General features: G+C 38.7%; 1 long non-coding RNA gene across 2 annotated transcripts in view; it reads right to left on the bottom strand.

Moving 5' to 3' along the window:
• Positions 1 to 11,273: 11,273 nt before the first annotated feature.
• The window catches only part of LOC118596273, an 85,022-nt gene continuing 78,975 nt past the window's right edge, over positions 11,274 to 17,320 (bottom strand). The window contains exon 8 of one of the 2 annotated variants that reach the window (XR_004946675.1): positions 11,274 to 12,296. This is a non-coding gene — a long non-coding RNA (uncharacterized LOC118596273). The remainder of the gene's footprint in view (positions 12,297 to 17,320) is intronic. The other variant, XR_004946676.1, reaches the window with a different exon arrangement.

Raw genomic sequence — 17,320 nt, 5'->3', positions numbered from 1 at the left:
TACATTTGTAGGTATTTGTGTACATAAAACATAGGTTCCACATATGAGAGAAACTTATGATATTTATCATTCTGGATTTGGATTATTTTGCTTAATCTGATGATCTCTAGTTCATTCCCAAATAGTCCCCACTGCATCATGACACACATGTGTACATACATTTGTAGGTATTTGTGTACATAAAACATAGGTTCCACATATGAGAGAAACTTATGATATTTATCATTCTGGATTTGGATTATTTTGCTTAATCTGATGATCTCTAGTTCATTTCCATTTCTAGAAAATGGAACAATTTTGCTTCTTGCCTGAATAAAACCCTATTATGTATACATAGCCACATTCTTCAGTTCATTCATCTGTTGATGGTCACTTAGGTGGATTCTGTAACTTGACTGTTGTGGAATAACACCATATAAAGAGCAGAAGTGTGTGGGTGTCTCTGTGGCACTCTGACTTAGATCCTTTGCATGCACTCCCAGGAGTGACATCACTGGACAATGCAGTAGCTCCACTTTCATCCTGTGAGGACCGTTATAGGTTTTCAGGGTGGCTGCACTAGGTTGTATCCCTCTGCAGTGTGCACAAGTCCACCTCCTCTGCAGCCTCAGCATCAGACATCAGAACATCAGCTCAGAGAGGTTAGGGAGCGTATCTAAGACCACAAAGCACATAAATAGATTTTCTGTAGGCAGAGCCTCAAATCAATCATTGTAATGATGGATTATTCAGACTGAATGAGATAAAGGGTTTAATATTTATTAACTATAAACCTCTTAACAGATAATTTTAAGGGATAATCACTAGCTTATTTAATATTAATAATTTTTAAGAGTTTTCTTAATGTTTTAACTAGTATGTTACAGTTAATGCCTTGAAGCAGTGGGAGAGGTGCCTCAGTGGTTAAAAACACTTGTTACTGTTGCAGGGGACCCAAGTTTAATTCCCAGTACCCACATGATGGCTCACAACCCTCCAGTTCCAGGGGTTGCAACACTCTCTTCTGACTTCCTCTTTCACCAGCCATGCACATGGCACACAAACATACGTGCAGACAAAACTTTGATGCACATAAGACAAAATAAATAAATCTTTAAAAATTAATATAATAAAGGTTCCTGGAAGTAGTGGATATTTGATAAATATGATTTTAGCCATCAAAAATAAAAATAAAAAGGCAAAGAGGAGAATAATGCCAAGAGGTGGATAGGGTAAAGGGAGAAGGTGAGGCATATGAAATACTAAGGATGTTTGAAAACACCAAATGGAAATCTACTATGTCCTAAAACACATACCAAAAAAATTTCAATTGAAACTACCCTTCACGGGGAGTAATGCTCCTCCTAGAAGTCATAGGCTATTAAACAAAGTCCAGTGCCAGCTGTAGGATGCCTCCCTTTGAACTGTATGTTGGAGGTGGAGGGGAAGTTATCTTTGAGTTTAACTAAGACTAATTTATAAAACTTATAATTGTATCCTAAACATATTTTTATACAACTACAAATCACATAATTCATGTGGACAAATATCTATATTTGAACAAACTTATATAAATTAGTTTAATATTGCCTGAGGTTCTTTAATTTTATTTCACATAATTTCTTTATTGATTCTTTGGGAATTTCACATGATACACCCTAATTCTGCTCACCTCCCAGTCCCCCTACATCTTCTCCTCACCCTGGAGCACCCCCGCCACAAAAGACACTTTTTTTTTTTTTTTAAAAAATCAAATAAAACAAAACAAGAAAACAAACAAAAACAAACAAACAAACCTTGTTGCTCCACTGTCTTTCCCACCTTCCAACTCCTCTTCAATCATCCTGGTGGCACTGGGAGCTGCAGTGTGTCACACGGTACACCCTTTTGTCCAATCAGCTTTACTAACAAGTGTTCATTGCAATGAGTCACTGGTCTGGTTCAAGGCCTCCAGTTTCTGGTTCACCATTATCCTGGGATCTTCATTGAAACTCCTCTAGGATATCGCTTGGCTGCCCCAAGTCATGGAGATCCTGGGGGTATCGTTCCACATGATCCGTCCCTTCACAAGCTCCAGCAGGCCCTAGATGGGGTAGATGTTAGCATAGGCCAACCCAAGGCCCAATTATAGGTTTGGATGGTAGCTGAGCTAGTCAGTCCAGGCCACTGGGACTGCCCCACTCAGGCTAGGGGGCAGAGTCAGCTCCCCTTCACCCATGTCATCAGAGTCAGTTCTCCTTCACCCAAGGTGATGGGTGGGGACACCTCTCCGAAGTATGGGGAGACCAGCTCACCCACAAGGGTCGGGGCCAGCTCTCTTGCTGCAGTGTCCAGCTCGGCATGGCCCTCTGGTTTCATCATGCACGTTTCCTATGGCCTCCTGAGGTGACCTGGGCCATAGATACCAACACAGACCCCAGCTCCAGCTGAACCATGGGCCCAGACATGGCCCCCAGCAGCAGCCCTGACCCTGGATGACATCGTGGCCCCTGGGCGGCAGCACATTCACCAGCACCAATTTATAAATCACATCAAAGGGGTCAATAATTCTTTAATTAAACTTAACAAAATTTATCTAATTTTTCAGTAGCTATGTTCTTCAATCTTTGTTTATGAAAACTTGCCAATCTCAATACATTTATAACTTTACAAAAGTTTTAACATTTTAACTGGATCACAAAGTTAAAAAATGCTTAAACAAAAATATTGAACATTTGAACCATGTCAGTAATTCATCAGTTACTTGCTCAGGTTCCTCATTTTACTACAATATGTTGGGCTTGCTGTGGGTTTGTTTGCTTGGTTTCTTATTATTATGTATAATTATTTTATATGGTGTACTCATGTGTGCATGGGATGTGGAGTTGCATGTGTGTTCAGAGCAGAGGACAACTTGTGGGGTCTGTTTTCTCCACCATATATGTTCCAGAGATTAAACTCACGTCATCAGATATGAAGGCAAAACCTTCACCCACTAAGCCAACTCACCAGCCCTGTTTCAGAGAGACTCCAGCAGGTTTGGTGCCAGGGAAAGCCTGCTGTTTTCTAGATATCACCTTCTTATGTGTCATCAGATGTCAGAAGGGAACAGCAGCTCTCTAGGGAAGTGGTTCTCAATATGTGGGTCCCAACCCCCTGGGGTCAATCTTTTCACAGAGGTCACCTAAGTACATCAGTAAACACAAATGTTAATATTATGATTCATAACAGCCACAAAACTGCAGTTATGAAGTAGCAATGAAAACAGTCTTATGGTTGGGGTCACCACAACCTGAGGAACTGTATTAAAGGGCCACAGCATTAGGAAGGTTGAGAACCAATGAGTCTCTCTATAAAGCTACTAGTTTCATTTATGAGGGGCTTAGCCTCATGACATAACCACCTCCTAACGGTTAAATACCAACACATTCAGGGTTCAGTTTCAGCCTATGAATTTTAGGACATACATGGAATTAGTCCACAGCAAAGAAAACTCATTTGAGAATGTTGGCCATGCATACATCTACAGATTTTAGGGAGATGAATATTGATTAATCTTCCCATGTCAAAATTCTCAAAAACATAAAATTTATCGTAAAATAATATATACAAAGTATTGAGGACAGACAATAAAATGTTGTACATATACACACAAATAACTTTCACACACAAAAGAGCTCAAGATGTTATGTGATACCAACAAAGAAGTAAAAGCTCCAGACCTGGACAAATTAGAGGGGAGTGTACTGGGACACAGGCCATGCCTTCTGATGGCACAATGTAAAACTAAAGTCCCCCAGAAATAGCTGAGAAGAAGGGGTCAACCCCAGAAGCAAATGAAGGGCATTTAGAGGTACTTCTTCAATTGCTTGTTTATGGGCTTTATTGTTTTGCATGTGATAAACCAAATTGGGGAACTCTCACTTAGTTTACCTAAAGCAGCCACCAATAGAGTAACAGTAAAGCCTGTTTCAGAAAGAAAGACTGCTGCTTACATTAAGTTAAATGCTCTGATACAGGGTGAGCAAGTATCTTGCTAGATAATTTTCTCTAGAATCCAGAGTTTAGCTTATTAAATATTCTTTTCATTAATCCCAGTAATCTTCACTCATTGTAAAACAGTTTCTAAACCTCACATAATAAAGAAAGCTGAATTTCACATAAATTTTCCTTTTCCATATCACTTAATTCTCCTCTCTTAATCTTGAGCATTCTTATTTGTAGGTGAACATTGCACAGCCCTGTCCCACCAAGCCAGTGTATGTGCCTCATGCCAACTGTAACTAAAATGCTGTAATTCCACATCATTACATTAAGTAACAGCCAAGCTTCAGGTTTTACACTGCCTGAGTACCAAGATCACATTAGCTCACCACTAGTGGTTTAGTCACTGTATCAACTATTGATATGAAATCTTAGAGTGCAATGAAAGTTAACAGTGCTATTTTTATGTTATGCCAAAAAAATCATCCAGTCTGTTTTCCCTTTTTGATTACAGTTCATTTAAGGGAAAAATGTTGCTGTGTGATTTGACAATGCTTTATGTGTCTTCAGCTGATAGAACACACAAAACGTTTGAATAGGCCCATTTATTTGAGCAGACGTATTAAATAATACTTTAAATGTGAACATGAATGTCATAAATTTTGTAGTCTCTTTAAAGTAGGATAAATCTGGTATTTAAAGTGGTCTTTGTTCAAAGCCATTTTTTTCAAACAGTCATAAAGGGACTCTGATTTGTGCAGCATGAACAATGCCAGCATCATCATTTTAATGTTATCCATATGGGCTTCTAATAATAGATAAGAGTCTACATTTGTATTATATGTCTCAGAGACATTTAAAATCTAGATAAGGAAAGGCTGATTTCATTGGCCCCATAGTTAAAGGAAAGCAGACCCTAATTAAAAGAATTCTGTTCTGAATTAACTAGTTTGACATGTGCTAATTGACAGTTCCTGTGAAATGGTTCTAATTAAAGTCAATATGTCTTTTTCAATTAAAAGGAAATTAAGAATATACTAATATACATTAACAACTTAATCTGCCTTCAATATCCCATACATCAGCTGCTTTTCCCACTAACACTGGAGGAGCATCTGACGTGAATCATCTACTGTTTGCTTATGGTCTCTCATTATGACCTCATACCAGTGCAGCACAGCAGTGGTAGATGCCCCTTTGAGAAGGCCACCAGAATCCTTGCTTTCCAGAGCTCCTACCTTCCCATTTACTAAATACAAACACACCTTGCTGTATTTTAAGAAATGGACATTTCTGAATAAGAATCTTTGCTAACTGGAAACAAATACAAGTGGTCTCAATTAGTCTGTCTTTCTACTATAAGCCTTAGAGGTAATTGCATTCTGCTGGGGAGAAAGCTGGACTGTGTTTTCATCATTTGGCTTGATTCAAAGCTTGATTTGAGCAGCATAAAATAAAAACATCTTTCAAATCATGTTCTGTTTACCAAATGAAACTTGGGGGGAAGCTCAGGTGGGAATACTCTGCACTGTGTATACAACAGGAAAATGGAAAGTCAGGTTGCTTAGACGCCAACACTAACAGAAGGCGCATCACACTCAATGAAAATGTAGCATTAGAGCTGTTTATAGCAACAAGATTAAATATTCACATATACACTATCAAGATTGTGGTGTTAGCAATTTTAGTTCTAGTGAAAGTTATATTGACCTGAAACATCAACACTAATGTAAACAGCATTAATGTCACATGGAAACATATGCAAAAGATTAAAAACTATTTGTTTCTTAGTGCATGGTTATAAATTTAAATACTTTAGTCATAATTTTAAAAAGCCTTTAGAGAAAGTTTTTGGATGACACTATATGAAGTTGTTTAATTTTCGATAGATAATATTTTGATATACATTTCATCCCCACTTTCTGTTCTCCAGGGTTTAAAGTTAAACCATAAAATATAGCTACTTAAAGAAATAGAAAATTATTTGTTTCCATCAAAACTAATTTATTTATATCTAATGCACATCAAGAAAAACAGGTAAATAAGTCAATTCCACTATTTCCTTTCTCCACTTACATTTTTAAGATATTAAATTTGCTATTACCTGTAACATTCTTGGTAGGAGTGGGAGAGACGTGGGGGCAGCCTGCCAGCCAGGCAACCCAAGACCTTCCATTGAAACCGTTTTTTCCCAAATGTATTCTATTATACTTTTCTGAGTAATTACCAAAACTTTAATGAAAGTCATCTTGTGTGGGACTCTAAAAGCAGCTGACGTCTAGTAAGTTTCCAGCATGAGTAAAGCATATTAATCCACACAGTAACCTCCTTACAACTGTAACTCTGGTCAGGCTCAACAGTGGGAAGACAGTGTCGGTTCCCAGCACGGAGTCCCTAGCTGGATTCCGACCCTAGGCTCTTGCTCCTCGAGCTGGCACAGGCTGGAAATGCTGCAGTAACAGCATGTGCTCAGCTTTTTGAAGTGGGAGAGGAGCCGGTGCAGCAACTTTTCTGCCCAATTAAAGAGCATTGTCTGCAGCAGGCCTACACAACATACGGCCTGCAGACTACACACAGCCATGAAGCAATTGTTCATGACCCGCCCACAGATTTGGGAAGCGAAACAAGTAGAAGGATTGGCAACACGACACCCATGTCAGCAAGAAGACATGAGGCTGCGCTACAGACTCCGCCTCTGTGTTCACATGTTACAGTGCCATGTATCTAAACTCAAGATGGCAATCAACGTGAACTGCCAATCCTCCTAACAAAGGCTTCCGTTACTGCAGCGCCACACTGCTACAAGTGCTTCCCAAAGGCAGGAACTGAACGGAAATGCAATTCTTAAAACCCAGATGCATTCACCCGTGGCATGCTCTTATAACCGCTGGTAAGTATGTATCAGTGATCCCTGGAGCGTATATTTTCTTCACTAGAATGTGCTTTCATCTTGTCTCTTGATCCTGTCATTTGGTTGCAAGTAGGTGATTAACTTATGGCTCAAAGAACACTTGCAAGAATGAGCATAGACGGGAGTAAGGTCATGGAATAAGGTAGTGTGGAGAGCTCCAAGATTAGTTTCTCCACCAAATATGACAGAATCAACTATTTTAGCATCCTAGAATCTAACTGAGCACTTTTTAGTATCAACAAGAATGCTTATATAGAAAATACTATTGGTGCATTTCAGCGACACATAGAACAAGGCCATGAGATTAGGACCTGTATTCCCAGTGTAGCCTGCTACTACCAGGATCACTACAAAGGCCTTCTGCTCCAGAACCTGGATTCTGTGTTTGGGTCTGCCTGGTAGTTTCTAAGGGGCAGCCAATGAGGCAAACCAGACAAGTGAAAGCAGCTTGTCTGGCCTGTGACCAGAAGGGCCTGTGACGGGACCTGTCTCAAAGTTTCCCTTCTTTTGTTGTAACCAGGCATTTAAGGAAATCATGGCTTGACCGTGCCAATAATAAAGGATAGACTTCAGCCACCACACAATGATAAATATTATGGTTTTGTTTGCTTGTCACAGAATTGGAAATGTCACTGAACAAAGGAACATCTGTGGCCTTCATCAAGCAATGACTAGCATTCATGATGTAAGGGACAATCTGATATCAAAATTGCTTTGTCACAATACTTAAATTACCCACTTTTCCACACCAAAAAAATGCACAAGTGTCACCAAAAACTGGGAAAGTATAACCCATAACAACAACAAAAAAAAAAAACTAAGATAAACCATTCCTAAGGCAGCCCAGACATACTTATCAGACAAAGACATTAACTATCATAATTATTTATGAAAGGATTAATAAATAAATTAAATTAGGCAATCTAAGAGTAAGTAAAAATATCAATAAAGGAATAGAAAATATTTTATAAATACGAATACTGGAGCTGAAAAATATAAGAGATGAAAAATTTTAATTCACAAGATATGTTCCATGGTCTATTTTAGCAGGCAAAGGAAAGAACTGGCCAGCATGCACTGGAGTTAAGAAGTTAGTAGAGGAAACAAACACAGCCTGACAGACTTATGGGACACCATCGAGCACACTAATACAGTACAGAAGCTTTAGAACAACAAGAGACTGTAGTTAGAGTTTTCCTGCCTGGCCCAGTCAGGACAAATCTCTCTTACCCGCCAGTCCCACAATCGCTCAGACCTAACCAAGAAAGCACACAGAAACTTACATTGTTTAGAAACTGTATGGCCGTGGCAGGCTTCTTGTTATCTACTTATTCTATCTTAAATTAACCCATTTCTGTTAGTCTATACTTTGCCACATGGCTTGTGGCTTACCAGTGTCTTTACATGTTGCTTTTCATGGCGGTGGCTGGCGGTGTCTCTCCCCAGCCTTCTACTTCCCAGAATTCTCTTCTCTCTTGTCCCGCCTGGCCACTGGTCAATCAGAACTTTATTTACACAGAGCGATATCCACAGCAAGAGACCAAAATGGATAAGAAAAATGAGGAACATTATTCAAAACCTCCCCAAATTTGATTGACAACATGAATCTATACGTTGGGAAACTTAAAACTCCAAGCAGGACAAACTCAAAGAGATCTACTGCAAGATACATGATTGAACGATTAAAAGTAAGAGACAAGGAGAAAAAGTCTTGTAAGGAGCAGAAATGCAAGGATTCATCATATGCTCTGAATCCTCAGTAAATTGCAGGCTGTTTCTCATGAGAAATTCCTGAGGCCAAAGGAAATAGGATAAGCTATGTAAAATATATAAAGGAAAAAGCAGGCAAGCCAAGGGCTTAATCTAGAAAACCAATCCTTCAGAAGTGAAAACTAAGATACTTGAAGACAACAAAACCTAGGAAAATTCATTGATAGCAGCCTAATCAGCAAGAGTTGCAGATGGGGGATCCTTCCACATAAACAAAAGGATACCAGACAGAAACTAAAATAATACAAAGAAATAAAACAACTGTTAAGATAGTCTCATAAGCACATCTCAGTGTGGATCTTGACATGTAACCCTTATTTCTTAATTTTATTGGATTATTTTTTACTTCAAATATGTATGCTGTACTTAAGTCATTTCCCCACCTCTAACTTCTCCGTACCTGCCTCCCCCATTATATTTAATAATATATTACAACACATAAAATATATAAATATAACCTTCTGAGTCCACTTAGTGTTGCTAGTATGTGTACATTTTTAGAACCAAGCAGTACCCAACATTAACTGATACACATACAGGAAATATTGTATAAGGGGGACAGAAGAACCACAGGAACCAGAGGAGCAGGAAATGTGCTGTGACATTGTGTCTTCAATATACCACATGGAAGCTGCGCCCATGAAATCTTGAAAATATGGTTACCTAACTAAGACCTGATTAATTAACATGTGAATGTGGGTAGGGGAATTCTTATGGGGCTTTACCTTAGGTGGACCATAATCCCTCTTTTTATTTTTGTTTGATTTTAAAGAATACACAAAACAATGTAAACTTACGTTAATGTCCAAATAACACACAAAGATGAATTTGTAACAACACAGGATACCAGGGCTTTGCAAGTATAATGTAAGTGCTTTACTGTTGAACTATACCCCAATCCTGGTTAGTTTTATGACAACTTAACACAAGTTAGAGTCATTAGAGAGGAGAGAGCCTCAACTGAGAAAATGCCTGTACAAGATCAAGCTTTAGGCAAGTCTGTTGTATGATATTTTATTTGTGTTCTGCCAAATAAAGCTTGCCTGGAGATCAGAGAGCAGAGCTAGGCACTAGATAACTATAGAGGCCAGTCACTGGTGGCTCACACCTTTAATCCCAGCACTTGGGAGGAGGAAATAGGAAGATCAGGAGTTCAAGGCCACCCTGAGCTACATGAGATTGAACCAGTCTAAAGAGAAACAGAGCCAGGCATTGGTGGTGCATGCCCTTAATCCCAGCACTAGGGAGGTGGAGACAGGATCTCAGCCCTCATTCAGTCTGAGGATTCATAGAGGTAAGAAGCCTTTAACGGCTGCTGCTGCTCTGCTTCTCTGATCTTTCAGCTTTCACCCTAACTCTGGGTTTTTATTGTTAAGATTAATTAAGATCATGTTTCACAAGTCTGTATGGTATTTTCTTAATTACTGATTCACAGAGGACAGCCCAACCGTTGTAGAGGAGTCATCCCTGGGCTGGTGTTCTTCAGTTCTGTAAGAAAGCAGGCTGAGCAAGCTAGGGGAACAAGCCACTAAGGAACCCTTCTTCACGGCATCCAGGTTCCTGCTCTGTTTAAGTTCCTGTCCTGGCTTCCTTCAATGATAGACTATGACAATGAAGTATAAGCCAAATAAACTCTTTCCTCTTCAAGATGCTTTGGTCATGGTGTTTCATTGTAGCAATAGTAGCCCTTAGACAATGCACAACTCAAAGGGGCACTTATGAAAAGCCCAACATTCAATGGTGAAAGAATGAAACTTTTCCTCCAAGATCAGGAACAAAATAATTGCTATTTAACATTTTATAGGAAGCTCAAGCCAAAGCAATTACCCCATAAAAAATAAATTAAAAAAAAAATCCAAATAGATACCCTTTACAGATATGGAGAAGTAAAACTATGTCTATTTACACATGACATGATTCTACATATACAAAATCATGTAGATTTTTCAAAGGCAAATTAAAAGATTCTGCTAGAGTCAATAAATCAGTTCAGTGAAGCTGCAAATTAGGAAAATAAATAAGAAATAAGTTTATTTCTATACAGTAGCAATAAAACTGAAAAGAAAATTAAGAAACTAATTCTACTTACAAAAGCACTTAAAAGGATAAACTATCTATAAACTAAACCATGCCAGTGAAAAATGTGTACACCGGAAACCATGAAACCTTGTGGAAAGAGACTAACGAAGCCCAAGACAAGTTGTAACACATCCCTGTTTCTGAACTAATGTTAAGAGGAACATCAATTTTTCTTAAAATAATACACAGTGCCTTGAATTCCTATGGAATTTCAAAGGACTCAAAACACCCAAACAATATCTGAAAGACAAAAAAATAGTTGGAGCATTTACATTACTTAATTTCAAAACTTGCTACAAACCTAAAATAACAGAAACAATACATTACGGGCATAGTGATAACATATACATACATATATATATATTAGAACTGAAAGTCCAGAACACATGAAGACTTTTTGCCAAATTGATTTTGTTTCTTTCTTTTTTTTAAGATTAATTTATTTTACATGTATAAGTATTTTTTTTCTGAATGTATCTCTGTGTACAACATGCCTGCCTGGTGCTTGGGAGAGCATAAGAGGGGATGAGGTCCCCTGGAACTGGAGTTACAAGTAGTTACAAGGCACCACATGGGAGCTAGGAATTGAACCTAGATCCTCTGCAAGAGCAGCAAGAGCTTTTAACTACTGATCCGTCTTTATCTTCAGTCCTGCCAACTGATGTTCAACAAGCATGAACAGAACATTCAATCAGGAAATAAATATATTCAGCAAATGGTACAGGGACAAATGGGTAGCCACATACAAAATAAAGAGACTGCATACATCCCCACCACCTCTAACCATTATTACTACAATTAATGCAAAATAGATACTTGACCTAAATACAAGAGCTTTAATTATGCAATTAGTAGAAAAAAACATAGAGTTAGATCTTTATGACCTCTGAGGTGGCAAATGAGTCTTTGATGTGTACAGAACAAATTAGCCACAAAAATTAAAAAGTTATACTTGATAAAAATCAATATAATTTTGTCTCAAAATATATTACTGTCTATATGAAGAGGAAACCGATGACAGATGGAATTTTTTTCAAATCATATATCTGCTGAGACATTACTATTAGAATTGTAAAAATATTGCTCAACAATAAAAAGAAGTATTCATACAACAAAAAAAGTAGATCCTCAAAATGAAGTACACAAAGCATGACCTAAGCAGCTCCCTCTAGACCACCCTTCTTAAAGCTCCCCACCTCAGGGCTGCCATAGTAAGGATGAAGCCTCTAGGACACTAACCTAGAGCTACAAATCCCACTGAAACTACAGCACATGGTTCTTTTTATGCGATATTCACAAGAGGCAAAATGACAGAAAATAAAATAGTCGTAATTAAAAAAATAATAATTCTTTCTAAACAATAGAAGTCCAGAGAAAAAGCAGACAGCGTTCACCTAAGTATCTACTGATACAGTTTGAGTTTTCTTTCTGGGACAGTCTCAAGGAGGGTGCCTTTGGCAGTGATGATATGGCACATGTGTGGTTTCGATGCTCACTCCTCACAGCTGTGCATATGTGGCTCTTCTTTTCCGTTTGTTACTCTTTTTTATTTGAGGTTCTTCTCTAACGTTTGGTTTGGTTTTGTCTTCTGTTGCTTAGAAAAAGAAAATAGAATGGCATACCCAGGTCTAGCATTAAATTATAATTCTTTTTAAGAAAGAAAATCAAACACATAAAGAAAATACAAATGAGACACTCCCTAAAATTTTCATTACATTGCAAGCTATAAATGTGCACATTTTCCTTAATTCAATTCAAATATTTCCAGATTTTCATCAAGAGAGAAAAGACCAACATTTGGCCTCGACCATGTGGTACAGGTTAGTTAAGAATCCTAAGACAGGGCTTAGGGAGCTTGGCTACAATATTCTACATCCTGCGTTCAATCCCTAGCACCACAAAAAAGTAAGGATCATTTGTTCTTATTTCATGTGTTTTGCTTTATGACTGTTTCCTCTACACGTATATAAGGGCATGTCATGTGTACCTAGTGCCTGTGGAGACCAGAAGAGGGCACTAAATCCCCTGGAACTGGAGGTAGACAGTTGTAAACTATCATTTAGGTGCTGGGAAACAAACCTTGGTCCTCTGAAAGAGCAGCAAATGCTCTAATCTGCTGAGTAATCGCTCCGGCCCTATTTTTTGTTAATTACAAAGATAATAATACTTAATATTTTATTATATTTTTGAAGAAAACATGTTTTCAAAGTTTTAATATTTGACATACAAATATGTTCACTATACCAATTTTGCAGCAAGGTACTGTTTATACATATCAATATGGCTACAAATGGGCATCTAACTGTTAACAAATAAATTACTTCTTAAAATTAGATGTCTACTAACTAACATCACTAGCTGTGGCTCATTTTGGAAATGTTCTCAAACAAATTTTCCGAATGTGTTTCTTAACTTAAAAGCAGAAAAGAGAATATTTTGTGCGGTTCTGAGGAAATGACTCCGTGGACAAATATTTGTCGTGCAAGTGAAGCCCAGAGTTTGGTCACCCAGAGCCAACATAAGGCAGGTGAGTACCGTGACCCACTTGTAAGCCCAGCACTTAGCAGGAAGAAAGAGTGGACTCCCCAGGGAAAGTGAGATACATGAATGTATGAGCTCTGGAGTCATCAGGGGATGCTGTCTCAGTAAATAAAGTAGAAAGCAATCCAAGACGACCTAACGTTGACCTTTGGCCTGCACACACATGCAGCAGAACACAGGAGAATTCAAATACACATACCACACACACATATACATGCAAAGACAAAGAGAGAGAATGTTTTATAGGTAATTATAAATTTAGTGTTGTGTATACTCAACGTATCATGAAGGAGACATGTTGTTACTGACACACAGCCTCTTAATGCAGAGAAGGCGGGGAAAATGAAGGATTTCCCAAGGCTAAGTGTACAACTTGTTTTCAAATATTATGGTTAAATACCCCTTTAAGTAAACAAAAATCAAAATGAAACAGAGAAAAGTAAGCTTTTTTCCTTTATTCATTCACTGGGAAAATATCAATACAAAATAAACATAACAGCTCCAACTCATCTACATCTTTATGTAGCCGGTTTGTAACATATTCCAACCATTGTGTCTTGTTTGACTCAAACAGGCTTATCTGTGTGGGAAGGGGATCTGCTGGGTTCTAAATGGTAGCTCAGAGCATCCTATTAAATCTAGGATCCATGGAAAATCTATGTTGTCAAGATGTTTGTCCAAGAAATCAGCATCTGCAATAATAACATGGCATGGCCCTTGGAGGAGGACTTCTAGCCTACCTTTGTCAAAATTGTTTGCATTTAATGGCATCCTCTCTCTCTTCTGCAGGATTCCCCAAGCTCCACCTGATGTTTGGATCACTATATGTTTCCATCAGTTGCTGAGTGAAGTCTCTATGATGACTAGGGCTAGGCACTGATCTATGAAAACCCTACTTTTAATTTTATTAGCTTTCTTTATATTGTTTTATGTGTGAATGTTTTGCCTGTGTTTCTTTATGAGCACCATGTGCATGTCTGGTGCCTGAGGAGATCAGAACAGGACAACAAATCCCCTGGAACCGGAGGTGTGAGCCACTATGTGAGTGCTAGGAACTGAGCCCTAGACCTCTGTAGGAATGAGTACTTAGTCAGTAACTCAAAGCCAGACTTTCTGGACACATACAGAAAGCTAAGTAGGAAATGACGTCACTAACAGTAGGGATGTTTCGCTGTTTTTAGCTTGCGTTCTCACTCCCTCACGCCCACAGCTGTAATTAAACCTCCTGCCACAAAACCAGATCAAAGGTTATGTTCTCTTCACTCACTCGTCAGCCTCTCACCTGGTGAGCTTATTGATTCTGAGAAAAGACATCGTGCTGGCTAATAGTAAGTCAACTTGACACAAGCCGTAGTCATCTGAGAAGAGGTAATCTCAATTGAGACAATGCCATAGGCAGGCTTATGGGGCATTTTTCTTAATTAGTGATTGATAGGGGAGGGTACAACTCTCTGTGGGTGGTACCACCCTGGGCTGGTGGTCCTGAGTTCTTTAAGAAAGCAGGCTAGGCTAGCCTCTGCGTCAGCTCTTGCCTCCAGGTTTCTGCCCTGAAGTCCTGCATTGGCTTCTCTCAATGGACTATGACTTGAGATATGTAAGCTAAAACAACCCTTTGCTCCCCAAATTGCTCTTGGTCATGGTGTTTCCTCATAGAAGTAGTAACCCTAACTAAGACAGACATGCTCCGGTTTTCAACAAATGGATCAAAGATTCTGCTTTGGCAAACTCAATTAGATGGAAAATGAAGCTTTCTGTCTTAATTGCGCTTCGCTGTAGAACAGTGACAGCTCCAGGCTCCAGGAGGGTTTTCTCACAGAGCCTAGGTTTTGCTTGTTAGCATGTGCATGTTATTGGTTCCACCTGTACATCCATATTTAAATGTGTGTGCTTTGTGTAGAATTGTTTACTATGCATAAAAGCCAATTGGTGTTAACTTTGACACCTGCAGATGATGAAGAAATGAACAACAGAAAATGTATGGCAAATGTTACAGCATGAAACATCAGGAAGAGTCCATTAAGACTCCATAGCTCTCACACCCCACAAGTATGTTTTAAATACGTTAGTAAATAGGAACAGTGTTGGGTTCTGGAGACTGAATCTAGGGTCACTTAGGGAACACCTCACTCACTTTGCTGATCACTGGGTGGTGATGCCATTCATACAGCAGCTTGCTTGCTTGCTTTTTTTTTTTTTTTTTTAATTTAGTGTGTTTTGTTTTGTTTTAGGGCAGGGTCTCTTGTAGACCAATGTGACTGAATTTCTAATCTTTCTGCATCTCCCTCCCAAGTGCTGAAATTCCAGGCCTGTGTTACCACACAGTTTGGGGGAACTGGGAATCAATGGCTGGGATCTGTGCATGCCAGTGAAGCACTCTCCCAACTGAGCTGCATCCCCAGCACTTTAGCCTGGCTTCCAGAGAAAAATAGCTAAATTTTCTCAAAGACAGCATCTTCTCTGGCCCCCAAAATTAACTTTCCTGGGAACTACTTAAAGCAGTCTAAATACAGATTGAATGACGGTGCTGTCATTGTTTCCCACTGGGTAAGTGTTCTGTATAAGTTAAAAACATTGCAAGTTGAATACCTACTTTCATCACTGATGCTCAGAATTGGTTGAGTAAATTTTCTTATACTTTTGCAATATACTTGCCTCAGCTCAAACTTTCAAATAAGTGTAGTATCTTCACATGACAAAAGAGATTTCTCTGAATACTACCGATCTCTTTAAGACATATGAAAACTTGACTCTGATTTGTATACTTCTAAGGTACTTGACTGTTTGCCAATATTGTCTCCACTATACGTATTTAATTTCACAAAAGTAAACAGCAAACTATCCAATCTAAACATATTACATTTGAAAGTTTCTCTATATGGCATGCTGATATCAGAGGCCATTTCAATGAAACACCCAGGCTGACATATAGGCTAAAAGAAAGCCCTGGGGAGACCAGCAGAAGTGAGTGAGACAAACAGGCACCATGAACCTTTGCAATGGGATGCCCTCTCCTCAGAAACTCACAGAATAACCTGGAACAGTCTGCACTCATGCCCACTCATTAATAACTGTAGTTCAGTAACTTTTTTTATTTTACTGAAAATAATTTAAATTCTCCACAATGCTGTCTAAAAGCCTTATGCCTTCGTTATTTACTAACTTTTTGAATGAAATGCTGAAATGGGATGCCCTAACTTCCTTTCACCTAGCTTCCTTGACTTTTCTTTTTCCATTTAGAGAAAGGTAAGGTGAGGAGGGAGAACTTAAGAATAGGATAGAAAACGTCTTAAAATAATGATTACAAATGACTTACCACTGCAGATAAAGACAAGGGCAGGTTAGACAGGAAAGGCTTACTTTAATCCTAAATCACATCTAATAAAACTGGGTATTCATGAGTTTGTGTGTGTGTGGGGGGGGGGGGTGTATACACATATACATGCTTATCTCCTTTCAGCTGGATAATTACAGGAAAGGGTGGCTTGTGGGCTTGTGAATGTTAGAAATAAATACAGTTGATCTACTTTTGGCATCATAGAAAAATGCCCAATAAAATACAGAACACACACACACACACACATGCACACACATGCACACACTTTAGAAGGACAGAGTTACAAGACTGGAAGTTACAGCTCCAAGAACATTAAAGAAATATAAAGAAGAAACTGACCTAGAGCATAATCGCCATCCTATGAAGGTGACATGTAGAGACAGGAGACATGGTTTGGGACCACACAGTTACAGTTACAGTGAGACACCTGAGACACACACAACAGTAAAGAGGCAGATTACACTTATCAGGGAGCCAGGGAGCAGTAACACCTTCCAGGAGAACAGCAAGGAGCAAGGACGCTGGATTTTTTACCAAAGCTCTGGGTAGGAAAAACTTTTCATGAAAGAGCAAAGCCTTATGATAGATTTTGTGTCCCAATGTACTTTGTTTGTGCTGTGCTGTAAGCCTGTGCCCAATAAAAAACATCATCATTAGGAATCTTTATGACTTTTATACAACGGTATAATCCCCAGGAAATAATATTAATTTTTTTAAAAGACAAAAAAAACAGGTGCTGAACA

This window comes from Onychomys torridus, chromosome 15, assembly GCF_903995425.1.
Source record: "Onychomys torridus chromosome 15, mOncTor1.1, whole genome shotgun sequence".
NCBI lineage: Eukaryota > Metazoa > Chordata > Mammalia > Rodentia > Cricetidae > Onychomys > Onychomys torridus.
This window is presented reverse-complemented; position numbering and strand designations above follow the sequence as displayed.